The sequence below is a fragment of the Spermophilus citellus genome (genome assembly GCF_964194105.1).
Source record: "Spermophilus citellus genome assembly, chromosome: 11".
Taxonomy (NCBI): domain Eukaryota; kingdom Metazoa; phylum Chordata; class Mammalia; order Rodentia; family Sciuridae; genus Spermophilus; species Spermophilus citellus.
The window spans coordinates 13,741,042-13,759,233 of NC_138192.1; positions in this window are offsets into that span (position 1 = coordinate 13,741,042).

The window sequence follows — 18,192 nt, forward strand, 5'->3', positions numbered from 1 at the left end:
TTCACCGAATCTTGATGACACTTTCAGGTAAGGATCAGTACCCCAATCCCACTTGGCTCACCAATTCTCATTCTTCTAGGTTAAACCGTTCGTTGGCAGTAACAGTTTTAATTTTTAGGCTTCACTCTGTTTTCTCCTATATGGATACATGTATTTGGAACTCTAAATCAAACACGATTTGTGCTAGCTCTTTGAAAGTTGACACAATAAAGTAGTTCCAAGTTCTATCTCTATGGTTTGTTTCCTATTCATGTAGCCCCAAGCAGATACCAGCGCAATACACTTTCATGGAAAGGGGTTGCCAAGCTACCAAAAAACTAAGAGTTTCCTGAAATCTCAGCACACATTTTTTCACCCAATCTTGATGACACTTTCAGGTAATGATCAGTACCCCAATCCCACTTGGCTCACCAAATTTCGTTCTTCTAGGTTAAACCGTTCGGTGGCAGTAACACTTTAAATTTTTAGGTTTCACTCTGTTTTCTCCTACATGGAAACATGAAGTTGGAACTCTAAATCAAACACGGTTTGTGCTAGCTCTTTGAAACTTGACAAAATAAAGTAGTTCCAAGTTCTATCTCTATGGTTTGTTTCCTATTCATGTAGCCCTAAGCAGAGACCGGAGCAAATCACTTTCATGGAAAGGGGTTGCCAAGCTTCCAAAATACGAGGAGTTTCCTGAAATCTCAGCACACATTTTTTCACTCAATCTTTATGACACTTTCAGGTAATGATCAGTACCCCAATCCCACTTGGCTCACCAAATTTCGTTCTTCTAGGTTAAACCGTTCGTTGGTAGTAACAGTTTTAATTTTTAGGTTTCACTCTGTTTTCTTCTATGTGGATACATGTAGTTGGAACTCTAAATCAAACACAGTTTGTGCTAGCTCTTCGAAACTTGACACAATAAAGTAGTTCCAAGTTCTATCTCTATGGTTTGTTTCCTATTGATGTAGCCCTAAGCAGAGACTGGCGCAAATCACTTTCACGGAAAGGGGTTGCCAAGCTTCCAAAATACGAGGAGTTTCCTGAAATCTCAGCACACATTTTTTCACCCAATCTTGATGACACTTTCAGGTAATGATAAGTACCCCAATCCCACTTGGCTCACCAAATTTCGTTCTTCTATGTTAAACCGTTCGGTGGCAGTAACACTTTAAATTTTTAGGTTTCACTCTGTTTTCTCCTATATGGAAACATGAAGTTGGAACTCTAAATCAAACACGGTTTGTGCTAGCTCTTTGAAACTTGACACAATAAAGGAGTTCCAAGTTCTATCTCTATGGTTTGTTTCCTATTCATGTAGCCCTAAGCAGAGACTGGAGCAAATCACTTTCATGGAAAGGGGTTGCCAAGCTTCCAAAAATCTACGAGTTTCCTGAAATCTCAGCACACATTTTTTCAATCAATCTTTATGACACTTTCAGGTAATGATAAGTACCCCAATCCCACTTGGCTCACCAAATTTCGTTCTTCTAGGTTAAACCGTTGGGTGGCAGTAAGAGTTTTAATTTTTAGGTTTCACTCTGTTTCCTCCTATATGGATACCAGTAGTTGGAACTCTAAATCAAACACGGTCTGTGCTAGCTCTTTGAAACTTGACACAATATAGTTGTTCCAATTTCTATCTCTATGGTTTGTTTCCTATTGATGTAGCCCTAAGCAGAGACCGGAGCAAATCACTTTCATGGAAAGGGGTTGCCAAGCTTCCAAAAATCTACGAGTTTCCTGAAATCTCAGCACACATTTTTTCACCCAATCTTAATGACACTTTCAGGTAATGATCTGTACCCCAATCCCACTTTTCTCACCAAATTTCGTTCTTCTAGGATAAACCGTTCGTTGGCAGTAACAGTTTTAATTTTTAGGTTTCACTCTGTTTTCTCCTATATGGATACCAGTAGTTGGAACTCTAAATCAAACACGGTCTGTGCTAGCTCTTCGAAACTTGACACAATATAGTTGTTCCAATTTCTATCTCTATGGTTTGTTTCCTACTTGATGTAGCCCTAAGCAGAGACCGGAGCAAATCACTTTCATGGAAAGGGGTTGCCAAGCTTCCAAAAATCTACGAGTTTCCTGAAATCTCAGCACACATTTTTTCACCCAATCTTGATGACACTTTCAGGTAATGATCAGTACCCCAATCCCACTTGGCTCACCAAATTTCGTTCTCTAGGTTAAAACATTCGTTGGCAGTAACAGTTTTAATTTTTTAGGTTTCACTCTGTTTTCTCCTATATGGATACATGTAGTTGGAACTCTAAATGAACCACGGTTTGTGCTAGTTCTTTGAAACTTGACACAATAAAGTAGTTCCAAGTTCTATCTCTATGGTTTGTTTCCTATTGATGTAGCCCTAAGCAGAGACCACCGCAAATCACTTTCGTGGAAAGGGGTTGCGAAGCTTCCAAAAAACTACGAGTTTCCTGAAATCTCAGCACACATTTTTTCACCCAATCTTGATGACACTTTCAGTTAATGATCAGTACCCAAATTCCACTTGGCTCACCAAATTTCGTTCTTCTAGTTTAAACCGTTCGTTGGCAGTAACAGTTTTAATTTTTCGGTTTCACTCTGTTTTCTCCTATATGGATACATGTAGTTGGAACTCTAAATCAAACACTGTTTGTGCTAGCCTTTTGAAACTTGATACAATAAAGCAGTTCCAAATTCTATCTCTATGGTTTGTTTACTATTGATGTAGCCCTAAGCAGAGACCAGCGCAAATCACTTTCATGGAAAGGGGTTGCCAAGCTTCCAAAAAACTACCAGTTTCCTGTTATCTCAGCACACATTTTTTCACCCAATCTTGATGACACTTTCAGGTAATGGTCAGTACCCCAATCCCACTTGGCTCACCAAATTTCGTTCTTCTAGGTTAATCCGTTCGTGGGCAGTAACAGTTTTAATTTTTATCGTTCACTCTGTTTTCTCATTTATGGATACATGTAGTTGGAACTCTAAATCAAACACGGTTTGTGCTAGCACTTTGAAACTTGACACAGTAAAGTAGTTCCAAATTCTATCTCTATGGTTTGTTTACTATTGATGTAGCCCTAAGCAGAGACCGGCGAAATCACTTTCATGTAAAGGGGATGCCAAGCTTCCAAAAAACTACCAGTTTCCTGAAATCTCAGCACATATTTTTTAACCCAATCTTGATGACACTTTCAGGTAATGGTCAGTACCCCAATCCCACTTGGCTCACCAAATTTCGTTCTTCTAGGTTAATCCGTTCATTGGCAGTAACAGTTTTAATTTTTACGTTTAACTCTGTTTTCTCCTATATGGATACATGTAGTTGGAACTCTAAATCCAAAACTGTTTGTGCTAGCTCTTTGAAACTTGACACAATAAAGTAGTTCCAAGTTCTGTCTCTATGGTTTGTTTCCTATTGCTGTAGCCCTAAGCAGAGACTGACGCAAATCACTTTCATGGAAAGGGGTTGCCAAGCTTCCAAAAAACTACGAGTTTCCTGAAATCTCAGCACACATTTTTTCACCCAATCTTGATGACACTTTCAGGTAATGATCAGTACCGCAATCCCACTTGGCTCACCAAATTTCGTTCTTCTAGGTTAAACCATTCGTTGGCAGTAAGAGTTTTAATTTTATGTTTCACTCTGCTTTCTCCTATATGGATACATGTAGTTGGAACTCCAAATCAAACACGGTTTGTGCTAGCTCTTTTAAACTTGACACAATAAAGTAGTTCCAAGTTCTATTTCAACTGTTTGTTTCCTATTGATGTAGCCCTAAGCAGAGACCGGCGCAAATCACTTACATGGAAAGGGGTTGCCAAGCTTCCAAAAAACTACGAGTTTCCTGAAATCTCAGCACAGATTTTTTCACCCAATCTTGATGACACTTTCAGGTAATGATCAGTACCCCAATGCCACTTGGCTCACCAAATTTCGTTCTTCTAGGTTAAACAGTTCGTTGGCAGTAACAGTTTTAATTTTGACGTTTCACTCTGTTTTCTCCTATATGTATACATGTAGTTGGAACTCTAAATCAAACACGGTTTGTGCTAGCTCTTTGAAACTTGACACAATAAAGTAGTTCCAAGTTCTATCTCTATGGTTTGTTTCCTATTGATGTAGCCCTAAGCAGAGACTGGCGCAAATCACTTTCATGGCAAGGGGTTGCCAAGCTTCCAAAAAACTACGAGTTTCCTGAAATATCAGCACATATTTTTTAACCCAATCTTGATGACACTTTCAGGTAATGATCAGTATCCCAATCCCACATGGCTCTCCAAATTTCGTTCTTCTAGGTTAAACCGTTCGATGGCAGTAACAGTTTTAATTTTTAGGTTTCACTCTTTTTTCTCCTAATGGATACATGTTGTAGGAACTCTAAATCAAACACGGTTTGTGCGAGCTCTTTGAAACTTGACACAATAAAGTAGTTCAAAGTTCTGTGTCTATGGTTTGTTTCCTATTGATGTAGCCCTAAGCACAGACCGGCCCAAATCACTTTCATGGAAAGGGGTTGCCAAGCTTCCAAAAAAGTAAGAGTTTCCTGAAATTTCAGCACACATTATTTCACCCAATCTTGATGACACTTTCATGTAATGATGAGTACACCAAATCCACTTGGCTCAGCAAATTTCGTTCTTCCAGGTTAAACCGTTCGATGGCAGTAACAGTTTTAATTTTTAGGTTTCACTCTGTTTTCTCCTATATGGATACATGTAGTTGGAACTCTAAATCAAACACGGTTTGTGCTAGCTCTTTGAAACTTGACACAATAAAGTAGTTCCAAGTTCTATCTCTATGGTTTGTTTCCTATTGATGTAGCCGTAATCAGAGACCGGTGCAAATCACTTTCATGGAAAGGGGTTGCCAAGCTTCCAAAAAACTATGAGATTCCTGAAATCTCAGCACACGTTTTTTCACCCAATCTTGAAGACACTTTCAGGTAATGATCAGTACCCCAATCCCACTTGGCTCACCAAATTTCGTTCTTCTAGGTTAATCCGTTCATTGGCAGTAACAGTTTAAATTTTTAGGTTTCACTCTGTTTTCTACTATATGGATACATGTAGTTGGAACTCTATATCAAACACGGTTTGTGCTAGCCTTTTGAAACTTGACACAATAAAGTAGTTCCAAGTTCTATCTCTATGGTTTGTTTCCTATTGATGTAGCCCTAAACAGAGACCACCGCAAATCACTTTCACGGAAAGGGGTTGAAAGCTTCCAAAAAACTACGAGTTTCCAGAAATCTCAGCACACATTTTTTCACCAAATCTTGATGACACTTTCACGTAATGATCAGTACGCCAATCCCACTAGGCTCACCTAATTTCGTTCTTCTAGGTTAAACTGTTTGATGGCAGTAACAGTTTTAAATTTTATCTTTCACTCTGTTTTCTCCTATATGGATACATGTAGTTGGAACTCTAAATCAAACACGGTTTGTGCTAGCTCTTTGAAACTTGACACAATAAAGTAGTTCCAAGTTCTATCTCTATGGTTTGTTTCCTATTGATGTAGCCCTAAGCAGAGACCACCGCAAATCACTTTCATAGAAAGGGGTTGAAAGCTTCCAAAAAACTACGATTTCCTGAAATCTCAGCACACATTTCTTCACCCAATATTGATTACACTTTCAGGTAATGATCAGTACCCCAATCCCATTTGGCTCACCAAATTTCGTTCTTCTAGGTTAAGCTGTTCGTTGGCAGTAACAGTTTTAATTTTTCGGTTTCACTCTGTTTTCTCCTATATGGATACATGTAGTTGGAACTCTAAATCAAACACGGTTTGTGCTAGCTCTTTGAAACTTGACACAATAAAGTAGTTCCATGTTCTATCTCTATGGTTTGTTTCCTATTGATGTAGCCCTAAGCAGAGACCAGCGCAAATCCCTTTCATGGATAGGGGTTGCCAAGCTTCCAAAAAACTACGAGTTTCCTGCAATCTCCGCACACATTTTTTCACCCAATATTGATGACATTTTCAGCTAATGATCAGGACCCCAATCCCACTTGGCTCACCAAATTTCGTTCTTCTAGGTTAAACCATTCGTTGGCAGTAACAGTTTTAAGTTTTTAAGTTTCACTCTGTTTTCTCCTATATGGATACATGTATTTGGAACTCTAAATCAAACACGGTTTCTTCTAGCTCTTTGAAACTTGACACAATAAAGTAGTTCCAAGTTCTATTTCTACGGTTTGTTTCCTATTGATGTAGCCCTAAGCAGAGACCGGCGGAAACCACTATCATGGAAAGGGGATGCCAAGCTTCCAAAAAACTATGAGTTTCCTGAAATCTCAGCACACATTTTTTAACCCAATCTTGATGACACTTTCTGGTAATGATCACTACCCCAATCCCACTTGGCTCATCAAATTTTGTTCTTCTAGGTTAATCCGTTCGTTGGCAGTAACAGTTTTAATTTTTCGTTTTCACTCTGTTTTCTCCTATATGGATACATGTATTTGGAACTCTAAATCCAACACGGTTTGTGCTAGCTGTTTGAAACTTGACACAATAAAGTAGTTCCAAGTTCTATCTCTATGGTTTGTTTCCTATTGATGTAGCCCTAAGCAGAGACCGGCGAAATCACTTTCATGTAAAGGGGAAGCCAAGCTTCCAAAAAACTACCAGTTTCCTGAAATCTCAGCACATATTTTTTCACCCAATCTTGATGACTCTTTCAGGTAATGATCAGTACCCCAATCCCACTTGGCTCACCAAATTTCGTTCTTCTAGGTTAAACAGTTCGGTGGCAGTAACAGTTTTAATTTTTAGGTTTCACTTTGTTTTCTCCTATATGGATACATGTAGTTGGAACTCTAAATCAAACACGGTTTGTGCTAGCTCTTTGAAACTTGACACAATAAAGTAGTTCCAAGTTCTATCTCTATGGTTTGTTTCCGATTGATGTAGCCCTAAGCAGAGACTGGCGCAAATCACTTTCATGGAAAGGGGTTGCCAAGCTTCCAAAAAACTACGAGTTTCCTGAAATCTCAGCACACATTTTTTCACCCAATCTTGATGACACTTTCAGGTAATGATCAGGACCCCAACCCCACTTGGCTCACCAAATTTCGTTCATCCAGTTTAAACGGTTCGTTGGCAGTAACAGTTTTAATTTTTAGGTTTCACTCTGTTTTCTCCTATATGGATACATGTAGTTGGAACTCTAAATCAAACACGGTTTGTGCTACCTCTTTTAAACTTGACACAATAAAGTAGTTCCCTCTTCTATCTCTATGGTTTGTTTCCTATTGATGTAGCCCTAATCAGAGACCGGCGCAAATCACTTATATGGAAAGGTTTTGCCAAGCTTCCAAAAAACTACGAGTTTCCTGAAATCTCAGCACACATTTTTTCACCCAATCTTGATGACACTTTCAGGTAATGATTAGTACCCGAATCCCACTTGGCTCACCAAATTTTGTTGTTCTAGTTTAAACCGTTCGGTGGCAGTAACAGTTTTAATTTTTAGGTTTCCCTCTGTTTTCTCCTATATGGAAACATGTAGTTGGAACTCTAAATCAAACACTTTTTGAGCTAGCTCTTCGAAACTTGACACAATAAAGTAGTTCCAAGTTCTAACTCTATGTTTTGTTTCCTTTCATGTAGCCCTAAGCGGAGACCAGCACAAATCACTTTCATGGAAAGGGGTTGCCAAGCTTCCAAAAAACTACGAGTTTCCTGAAATTTCAGCACACATTTTTTCACCCAATCTTGATGACACTTTCAGGTAATGATCAGTACCCCAATCCCACTTGGCTCACCAAATTTCGTTCTTCTAGGTTAAACCGTTCGTTGGCAGTAACAGTTATAATTTTTAGGTTTCACTCTGTTTTCTCCTATATGGACACATGTAGTTGGAACTCTAAATCAAACACGGTCTGTGCTAGCTCTTTGAAACTTGACACAATACAGTTGTTCCAAGTTCTATCTCTATGGTTTGTTTCCTATTGATGGAGCCCTAAGCAGAGACCTGCCCAAATCACTTTCATGGAAAGGGGTTGCCAAGCTTCCAAAATACTAGGAGTTTCCTGAAGTCTCAGCACACATTTTTTCACCCAAACTTTATGACACTTTCAGGTAATGATCAGTACCCCAATCCCACTTGGCTCACCAATTTTCATTCTTCTAGGTTAAACCGTTCGTTGGCAGTAACAGTTTTAATTTTTAGGTTTCACTCTGTTTTCTCCTATATGGATACATGTAGTTGGAACTCTAAATCAAACACGGTTTGTGTTAGCACTTTGAAACTTGACACAATAAAGTAGTTCCAAGTTCTATTTCTACGGTTTGTTTCCTATTGATGTAGCCCTAAGCAGAGACCGGCGGAAACCACTAACATGGAAAGGGGATGCCAAGCTTCAAAAAAACTACGAGTTTCCTGAAATCTCAGCACACATTTTTTCACCGAATCTTGATGACACTTTCAGGTAAGGATCAGTACCCCAATCCCACTTGGCTCACCAATTCTCATTCTTCTAGGTTAAACCGTTCGTTGGCAGTAACAGTTTTAATTTTTAGGCTTCACTCTGTTTTCTCCTATATGGATACATGTATTTGGAACTCTAAATCAAACACGATTTGTGCTAGCTCTTTGAAAGTTGACACAATAAAGTAGTTCCAAGTTCTATCTCTATGGTTTGTTTCCTATTCATGTAGCCCCAAGCAGATACCAGCGCAATACACTTTCATGGAAAGGGGTTGCCAAGCTACCAAAAAACTAAGAGTTTCCTGAAATCTCAGCACACATTTTTTCACCCAATCTTGATGACACTTTCAGGTAATGATCAGTACCCCAATCCCACTTGGCTCACCAAATTTCGTTCTTCTAGGTTAAACCGTTCGGTGGCAGTAACACTTTAAATTTTTAGGTTTCACTCTGTTTTCTCCTACATGGAAACATGAAGTTGGAACTCTAAATCAAACACGGTTTGTGCTAGCTCTTTGAAACTTGACACAATAAAGTAGTTCCATGTTCTATCTCTATGGTTTGTTTCCTATTCATGTAGCCCTAAGCAGAGACCGGAGCAAATCACTTTCATGGAAAGGGGTTGCCAAGCTTCCAAAATACGAGGAGTTTCCTGAAATCTCAGCACACATTTTTTCACTCAATCTTTATGACACTTTCAGGTAATGATCAGTACCCCAATTCCACTTGGCTCACCAAATTTCGTTCTTCTAGGTTAAACCGTTCGTTGGTAGTAACAGTTTTAATTTTTAGGTTTCACTCTGTTTTCTTCTATGTGGATACATGTAGTTGGAACTCTAAATCAAACACAGTTTGTGCTAGCTCTTCGAAACTTGACACAATAAAGTAGTTCCAAGTTCTATCTCTATGGTTTGTTTCCTATTGATGTAGCCCTAAGCAGAGACTGGCGCAAATCACTTTCACGGAAAGGGGTTGCCAAGCTTCCAAAATACGAGGAGTTTCCTGAAATCTCAGCACACATTTTTTCACCCAATCTTGATGACACTTTCAGGTAATGATAAGTACCCCAATCCCACTTGGCTCACCAAATTTCGTTCTTCTAGGTTAAACCGTTCGGTGGCAGTAACACTTTAAATTTTTAGGTTTCACTCTGTTTTCTCCTATATGGAAACATGAAGTTGGAACTCTAAATCAAACACGGTTTGTGCTAGCTCTTTGAAACTTGACACAATAAAGGAGTTCCAAGTTCTATCTCTATGGTTTGTTTCCTATTCATGTAGCCCTAAGCAGAGACCGGAGCAAATCACTTTCATGGAAAGGGGTTGCCAAGCTTCCAAAAATCTACGAGTTTCCTGAAATCTCAGCACACATTTTTTCACTCAATCTTTATGACACTTTCAGGTAATGATAAGTACCCCAATCCCACTTGGCTCACCAAATTTCGTTCTTCTAGGTTAAACCGTTGGGTGGCAGTAAGAGTTTTAATTTTTAGGTTTCACTCTGTTTTCTCCTATATGGATACCAGTAGTTGGAACTCTAAATCAAACACGGTCTGTGCTAGCTCTTTGAAACTTGACACAATATAGTTGTTCCAATTTCTATCTCTATGGTTTGTTTCCTATTGATGTAGCCCTAAGCAGAGACCGGAGCAAATCACTTTCATGGAAAGGGGTTGCCAAGCTTCCAAAAATCTACGAGTTTTCTGAAATCTCAGCACACATTTTTTCACCCAATCTTAATGACACTTTCAGGTAATGATCTGTACCCCAATCCCACTTTTCTCACCAAATTTCGTTCTTCTAGGATAAACCGTTCGTTGGCAGTAACAGTTTTAATTTTTAGGTTTCACTCTGTTTTCTCCTATATGGATACCAGTAGTTGGAACTCTAAATCAAACACGGTCTGTGCTAGCTCTTTGAAACTTGACACAATATAGTTGTTCCAATTTCTATCTCTATGGTTTGTTTCCTACTTGATGTAGCCCTAAGCAGAGACCGGAGCAAATCACTTTCATGGAAAGGGGTTGCCAAGCTTCCAAAAATCTACGAGTTTCCTGAAATCTCAGCACACATTTTTTCACCCAATCTTGATGACACTTTCAGGTAATGATCAGTACCCCAATCCCACTTGGCTCACCAAATTTCGTTCTCTAGGTTAAAACATTCGTTGGCAGTAACAGTTTTAATTTTTTAGGTTTCACTCTGTTTTCTCCTATATGGATACATGTAGTTGGAACTCTAAATGAACCACGGTTTGTGCTAGCTCTTTGAAACTTGACACAATAAAGTAGTTCCAAGTTCTATCTCTATGGTTTGTTTCCTATTGATGTAGCCCTAAGCAGAGACCACCGCAAATCACTTTCATGGAAAGGGGTTGCGAAGCTTCCAAAAAACTACGAGTTTCCTGAAATCTCAGCACACATTTTTTCACCCAATCTTGATGACACTTTCAGTTAATGATCAGTACCCAAATTCCACTTGGCTCACCAAATTTCGTTCTTCTAGTTTAAACCGTTCGTTGGCAGTAACAGTTTTAATTTTTCGGTTTCACTCTGTTTTCTCCTATATGGATACATGTAGTTGGAACTCTAAATCAAACACTGTTTGTGCTAGCCTTTTGAAACTTGATACAATAAAGTAGTTCCAAGTTCTATCTCTATGGTTTGTTTCCTATTGATGTAGCCGTAATCAGAGACCGGTGCAAATCACTTTCATGGAAAGGGGTTGCCAAGCTTCCAAAAAACTATGAGATTCCTGAAATCTCAGCACACATTTTTTCACCCAATCTTGAAGACACTTTCAGGTAATGATCAGTACCCCAATCCCACTTGGCTCACCAAATTTCGTTCTTCTAGGTTAATCCGTTCATTGGCAGTAACAGTTTAAATTTTTAGGTTTCACTCTGTTTTCTACTATATGGATACATGTAGTTGGAACTCTATATCAAACACGGTTTGTGCTAGCTCTTTGAAACTTGACACAATAAAGTAGTTCCAAGTTCTATCTCTATGGTTTGTTTCCTATTGATGTAGCACTAAACAGAGACCACCGCAAATCACTTTCATGGAAAGGGGTTGAAAGCTTCCAAAAAACTATGAGTTTCCAGAAATCTCAGCACACATTTTTTCACCAAATCTTGATGACACTTTCACGTAATGATCAGTACGCCAATCCCACTAGGCTCACCTAATTTCGTTCTTCTAGGTTAAACTGTTTGATGGCAGTAACAGTTTTAAATTTTATCTTTCACTCTGTTTTCTCCTATATGGATACATGTAGTTGGAACTCTAAATCAAACACGGTTTGTGCTAGCTCTTTGAAACTTGACACAATAAAGTAGTTCCACGTTCTATCTCTATGGTTTGTTTCCTATTGATGTAGCCCTAAGCAGAGACCACCACAAATCACTTTCATAGAAAGGGGTTGAAAGCTTCCAAAAAACTACGATTTCCTGAAATCTCAGCACACATTTCTTCACCCAATATTGATTACACTTTCAGGTAATGATCAGTACCCCAATCCCATTTGGCTCACCAAATTTTGTTCTTCTAGGTTAAGCTGTTCGTTGGCAGTAACAGTTTTAATTTTTCGGTTTCACTCTGTTTTCTCCTATATGGATACATGTAGTTGGAACTCTAAATCAAACACGGTTTGTGCTAGCTCTTTGAAACTTGACACAATAAAGTAGTTCCATGTTCTATCTCTATGGTTTGTTTCCTATTGATGTAGCCCTAAGCAGAGACCAGCGCAAATCCCTTTCATGGATAGGGGTTGCCAAGCTTCCAAAAAACTACGAGTTTCCTGCAATCTCCGCACACATTTTTTCACCCAATATTGATGACATTTTCAGGTAATGATCAGGACCCCAATCCCACTTGGCTCACCAAATTTCGTTCTTCTAGGTTAAACCATTCGTTGGCAGTAACAGTTTTAAGTTTTTAAGTTTCACTCTGTTTTCTCCTATATGGATACATGTATTTGGAACTCTAAATCAAACACGGTTTCTTCTAGCTCTTTGAAACTTGACACAATAAAGTAGTTCCAAGTTCTATTTCTACGGTTTGTTTCCTATTGATGTAGCCCTAAGCAGAGACCGGCGGAAACCACTATCATGGAAAGGGGATGCCAAGCTTCCAAAAAACTATGAGTTTCCTGAAATCTCAGCACACATTTTTTAACCCAATCTTGATGACACTTTCTGGTAATGATCACTACCCCAATCCCACTTGGCTCATCAAATTTTGTTCTTCTAGGTTAATCCGTTCGTTGGCAGTAACAGTTTTAATTTTTCGGTTTCACTCTGTTTTCCCCTATATGGATACATGTATTTGGAACTCTAAATCCAACACGGTTTGTGCTAGCTGTTTGAAACTTGACACAATAAAGTAGTTCCAAGTTCTATCTCTATGGTTTGTTTCCTATTGATGTAGCCCTAAGCAGAGACCGGCGAAATCACTTTCATGTAAAGGGGAAGCCAAGCTTCCAAAAAACTACCAGTTTCCTGAAATCTCAGCACATATTTTTTCACCCAATCTTGATGACTCTTTCAGGTAATGGTCAGTACCCCAATCCCACTTGGCTCACCAAATTTCGTTCTTCTAGGTTAATCCGTTCATTGGCAGTTACAGTTTTAATTTTTACGTTTCACTCTGTTTTCTCCTATATGGATACATGTAGTTGGAACTCTAAATCCAAAACTGTTTGTGCTAGCTCTTTGAAACTTGACACAATAAAGTAGTTCCAAGTTCTGTCTCTATGGTTTGTTTCCTATTGCTGTAGCCCTAAGCAGAGACTGACGCAAATCACTTTCATGGAAAGGGGTTGCCAAGCTTCCAAAAAACTACGAGTTTCCTGAAATCTCAGCACATATTTTTTCACCCAATCTTGATGACACTTTCAGGTAATGATCAGTACCGCAATCCCACTTGGCTCACCAAATTTCGTTCCTCTAGGTTAAACCATTCGTTGACAGTAAGAGTTTTAATTTTATGTTTCACTCTGCTTTCTCCTATATGGATACATGTAGTTGGAACTCCAAATCAAACACGGTTTGTGCTAGCTCTTTTAAACTTGACACAATAAAGTAGTTCCAAGTTCTATTTCAACTGTTTGTTTCCTATTGATGTAGCCCTAAGCAGAGACCGGCGCAAATCACTTTCATGGAAAGGGGTTGCCAAGCTTCCAAAAAACTACGAGTTTCCTGAAATCTCAGCACAGATTTTTTCACCCAATCTTGATGACACTTTCAGGTAATGATCAGTACCCCAATGCCACTTGGCTCACCAAATTTCGTTCTTCTAGGTTAAACAGTTCGTTGGCAGTAACAGTTTTAATTTTGACGTTTCACTCTGTTTTCTCCTATATGTATACATGTAGTTGGAACTCTAAATCAAACATGGTTTGTGCTAGCTCTTTGAAACTTGACACAATAAAGTAGTTCCAAGTTCTATCTCTATGGTTTGTTTCCTATTGATGTAGCCCTAAGCAGAGACTGGCGCAAATCACTTTCATGGCAAGGGGTTGCCAAGCTTCCAAAAAACTACGAGTTTCCTGAAATATCAGCACATATTTTTTAACCCAATCTTGATGACACTTTCAGGTAATGATCAGTATCCCAATCCCACATGGCTCTCCAAATTTCGTTCTTCTAGGTTAAACCGTTCGATGGCAGTAACAGTTTTAATTTTTAGGTTTCACTCTTTTTTCTCCTAATGGATACATGTTGTAGGAACTCTAAATCAAACACGGTTTGTGCGAGCTCTTTGAAACTTGACACAATAAAGTAGTTCAAAGTTCTGTGTCTATGGTTTGTTTCCTATTGATGTAGCCCTAAGCACAGACAGGCCCAAATCACTTTCATGGAAAGGGGTTGCCAAGCTCCCAAAAAAGTAAGAGTTTCCTGAAATTTCAGCACACATTATTTCACCCAATCTTGATGACACTTTCAGGTAATGATGAGTACACCAAATCCACTTGGCTCAGCAAATTTCGTTCTTCCAGGTTAAACCGTTCGATGGCAGTAACAGTTTTAATTTTTAGGTTTCACTCTGTTTTCTCCTATATGGATACATGTAGTTGGAACTCTAAATCAAACACGGTTTGTGCTAGCTCTTTGAAACTTGACACAATAAAGTAGTTCCAAGTTCTATCTCTATGGTTTGTTTCCTATTGATGTAGCCGTAATCAGAGACCGGTGCAAATCACTTTCAAGGAAAGGGGTTGCCAAGCTTCCAAAAAACTATGAGATTCCTGAAATCTCAGCACACATTTTTTCACCCAATCTTGAAGACACTTTCAGGTAATGATCAGTACCGCAATCCCACTTGGCTCACCAAATTTCGTTCTTCTAGGTTAATCCGTTCATTGGCAGTAACAGTTTAAATTTTTAGGTTTCACTTTGTTTTCTACTATATGGATACATGTAGTTGGAACTCTATATCAAACACGGTTTGTGCTAGCTCTTTGAAACTTGACACAATAAAGTAGTTCCAAGTTCTATCTCTATGGTTTGTTTCCTATTGATGTAGCCCTAAGCAGAGACCACCGCAAATCACTTTCATGGAAAGGGGTTGAAAGCTTCCAAAAAACTACGAGTTTCCAGAAATCTCAGCACACATTTTTTCACCAAATCTTGATGACATTTTCACGTAATGATCAGTACGCCAATCCCACTAGGCTCACCTAATTTCGTTCTTCTAGGTTAAACTGTTTGATGGCAGTAACAGTTTTAAATTTTATCTTTCACTCTGTTTTCTCCTATATGGATACATGTAGTTGGAACTCTAAATCAAACACGGTTTGTGCTAGCTGTTTGAAACTTGACACAATAAAGTAGTTCCAAGTTCTATCTCTATGGTTTGTTTCCTATTGATGTAGCCCTAAGCAGAGACCACCGCAAATCACTTTCATAGAAAGGGGTTGAAAGCTTCCAAAAAACTACGATTTCCTGAAATCTCAGCACACATTTCTTCACCCAATATTGATTACACTTTCAGGTAATGATCAGTACCCCAATCCCATTTGGCTCACCAAATTTCGTTCTTCTAGGTTAAGCTGTTCGTTGGCAGTAACAGTTTTAATTTTTCGGTTTCACTCTGTTTTCTCCTATATGGATACATGTAGTTGGAACTCTAAATCAAACACGGTTTGTGCTAGCTCTTTGAAACTTGACACAATAAAGTAGTTCCATGTTCTATCTCTATGGTTTGTTTCCTATTGATGTAGCCCTAAGCAGAGACCAGCGCAAATCCCTTTCATGGATAGGGGTTGCCAAGCTTCCAAAAAACTACGAGTTTCCTACAATCTCCGCACACATTTTTTCACCCAATATTGATGACATTTTCAGGTAATGATCAGGACCCCAATCCCACTTGGCTCACCAAATTTCGTTCTTCTAGGTTAAACCATTCATTGGCAGTAACAGTTTTAAGTTTTTAAGTTTCACTCTGTTTTCTCCTATATGGATACATGTATTTGGAACTCTAAATCAAACACGGTTTCTTCTAGCTATTTGAAACTTGACACAATAAAGTAGTTCCAAGTTCTATTTCTACGGTTTGTTTCCTATTGATGTAGCCCTAAGCAGAGACTGGCGGAAACCACTATCATGGAAAGGGGATGCCAAGCTTCCAAAAAACTACGAGTTTCCTGAAATCGCAGCACACATTTTTTAACCCAATCTTGATGACACTTTCTGGTAATGATCACTACCCCAATCCCACTTGGCTCATCAAATTTCATTCTTCTAGGTTAATCCGTTCGTTGGCAGTAACAGTTTTAATTTTTCGGTTTCACTCTGTTTTCTCCTATATGGATACATGTATTTGGAACTCTAAATCCAACACGGTTTGTGCTAGCTGTTTGAAACTTGACACAATAAAGTAATTCCAAGTTCTATCTCTATGGTTTGTTTCCTATTGATGTAGCCCTAAGCACAGACCGGCGCAAATCACTTTCATGGAAAGGGGTTGCCAATCTCCCAAAAAACTACGAGTTTCCTGAAATCTCAGCACACATATTTTCACCCAATCTTGATGACACTTTCAGGTAATGATCAGTACCCCAATGCCACTTGGCTCACCAAATTTTGTTCTTCTAGGTTAAACAGTTCGTTGGCAGTAACAGTTTAAATTTTGAGGTTTCACACTGTTTTCTCCCATATGGATACATGTAGCTGGAACTCTAAAAAACACGGTTTGTGCTAGCTCGTTGACACTTGACACAATGAAGTAGTTCCAAGTTCTATCTGTATGGTTTGTTTCCTATTGATGTAGCCCTAAGCAGAGACCGGCGAAAATCACTTTCATGGAAAGGGGTTGCCAAGCTTCCAAAAAACTACGAGTTTCCTGAAGTCTCACCACACATTTTTTCACCCAATCTTGATGACACTTTCAGGTAATGATCAGTACTTCAATCCCACATGGCTCACCAAATTTCGTTCTTCTAGGTTAAACCGTTCGATGGCAGTAACCGTTTTAATTTTTAGGTTTCACTCTGTTTTCTCCTAATGGATACATGTTTTTGGAACTCTAAATCAAACACGGTTTGTGCTAGCTCTTTGAAACTTGACACAATAAAGTAGTCCCAAGTTCTATCTCTATGGTTTGTTTCCTATTGATGTAGTCCTAAGCAGAGACCGGCGCAATTCACTTTCACATAAAGGGGTTGCCAATCTTCCAAAAAACTACGAGTTTCCTGAAATCTCAGCACACATTTTTTAAACCAATCTTGATGACACTTTCAGGTAATGATCAGTACCCCAATGCCACTTGGCTCACCAAATTTTGTTCTTCTAGGTTAAAGAGTTCGTTGGCAGTAACAGTTTTAATTTTGAGGTTTCACTCTGTTTTCTCCTATATGGATACATGTAGTTGGAACTCTAAAAAACACGGTTTGTGCTAGCTCGTTGAAACTTGACACAATAAAGTAGTTCCAAGTTCTATCTCTATGGTTTGTTTCCTATTGATGTAGCCCTAAGCAGAGACCGGCGCAAATCACTTTCACGGAAAGGGGTTGCCAAGCTTCCAAAAAACTACGAGTTTCCTGAAATCTCAACACACATTTTTTCACCCAATCTTGATGACACTTTCAGGTAATGATCAGTACCCCAATCCCACTTGGCTCACCAAATTTCGTTCTTCTAGGTTAAACCGTTCGTTGGCAGTAACGGTTTTAATTTTTCGGTTTCACTCTGTTTTCTCCTATATGGATACATGTAGTTGGAACTCTAAATCAAGCACGGTTTGTGCTAGCTCTTTGAAACTTGACACAATAAAGTAGTTCCATGTTCCATTTCTATGGTTTGTTTCCTATTGATGTAGCCCTAACCAGAGACCGGCGCAAATCACTTTCATGGAAAGGGGTAGCCAAGCTTCCAAAAAACTACGAGTTTCCTGAAATCTCAGCACACATTTTTTCACCCAATCTTGATGACACTTTCAGGTAATGATCAGTATCCCAATCCTACTTGGCTCACCAAATTTCGTTTCTCTAGGTTAAACCGTTCGTTGGCAGTAACAGTTTTAATTTTTAGGTTTCACTCTGTTTTCTCCTATGAGGATACATGTTGTTGGAACTCTAAATCAAACACGGTTTGTGATGGCTCTTTGAAACTTGACACAATAAAGTAGTTCCAAGTTCTATCTCTATGGTTTGTTTCCTATTGCTGTAGCCCTAAGCAGAGACTGGCGCAAATCACTTTCATGGAAATGGGTTGCCAAGCTTCCAGAAAACTACGAGTTTTCTGAAATCTCAGCACACATTTTTTCACCCAA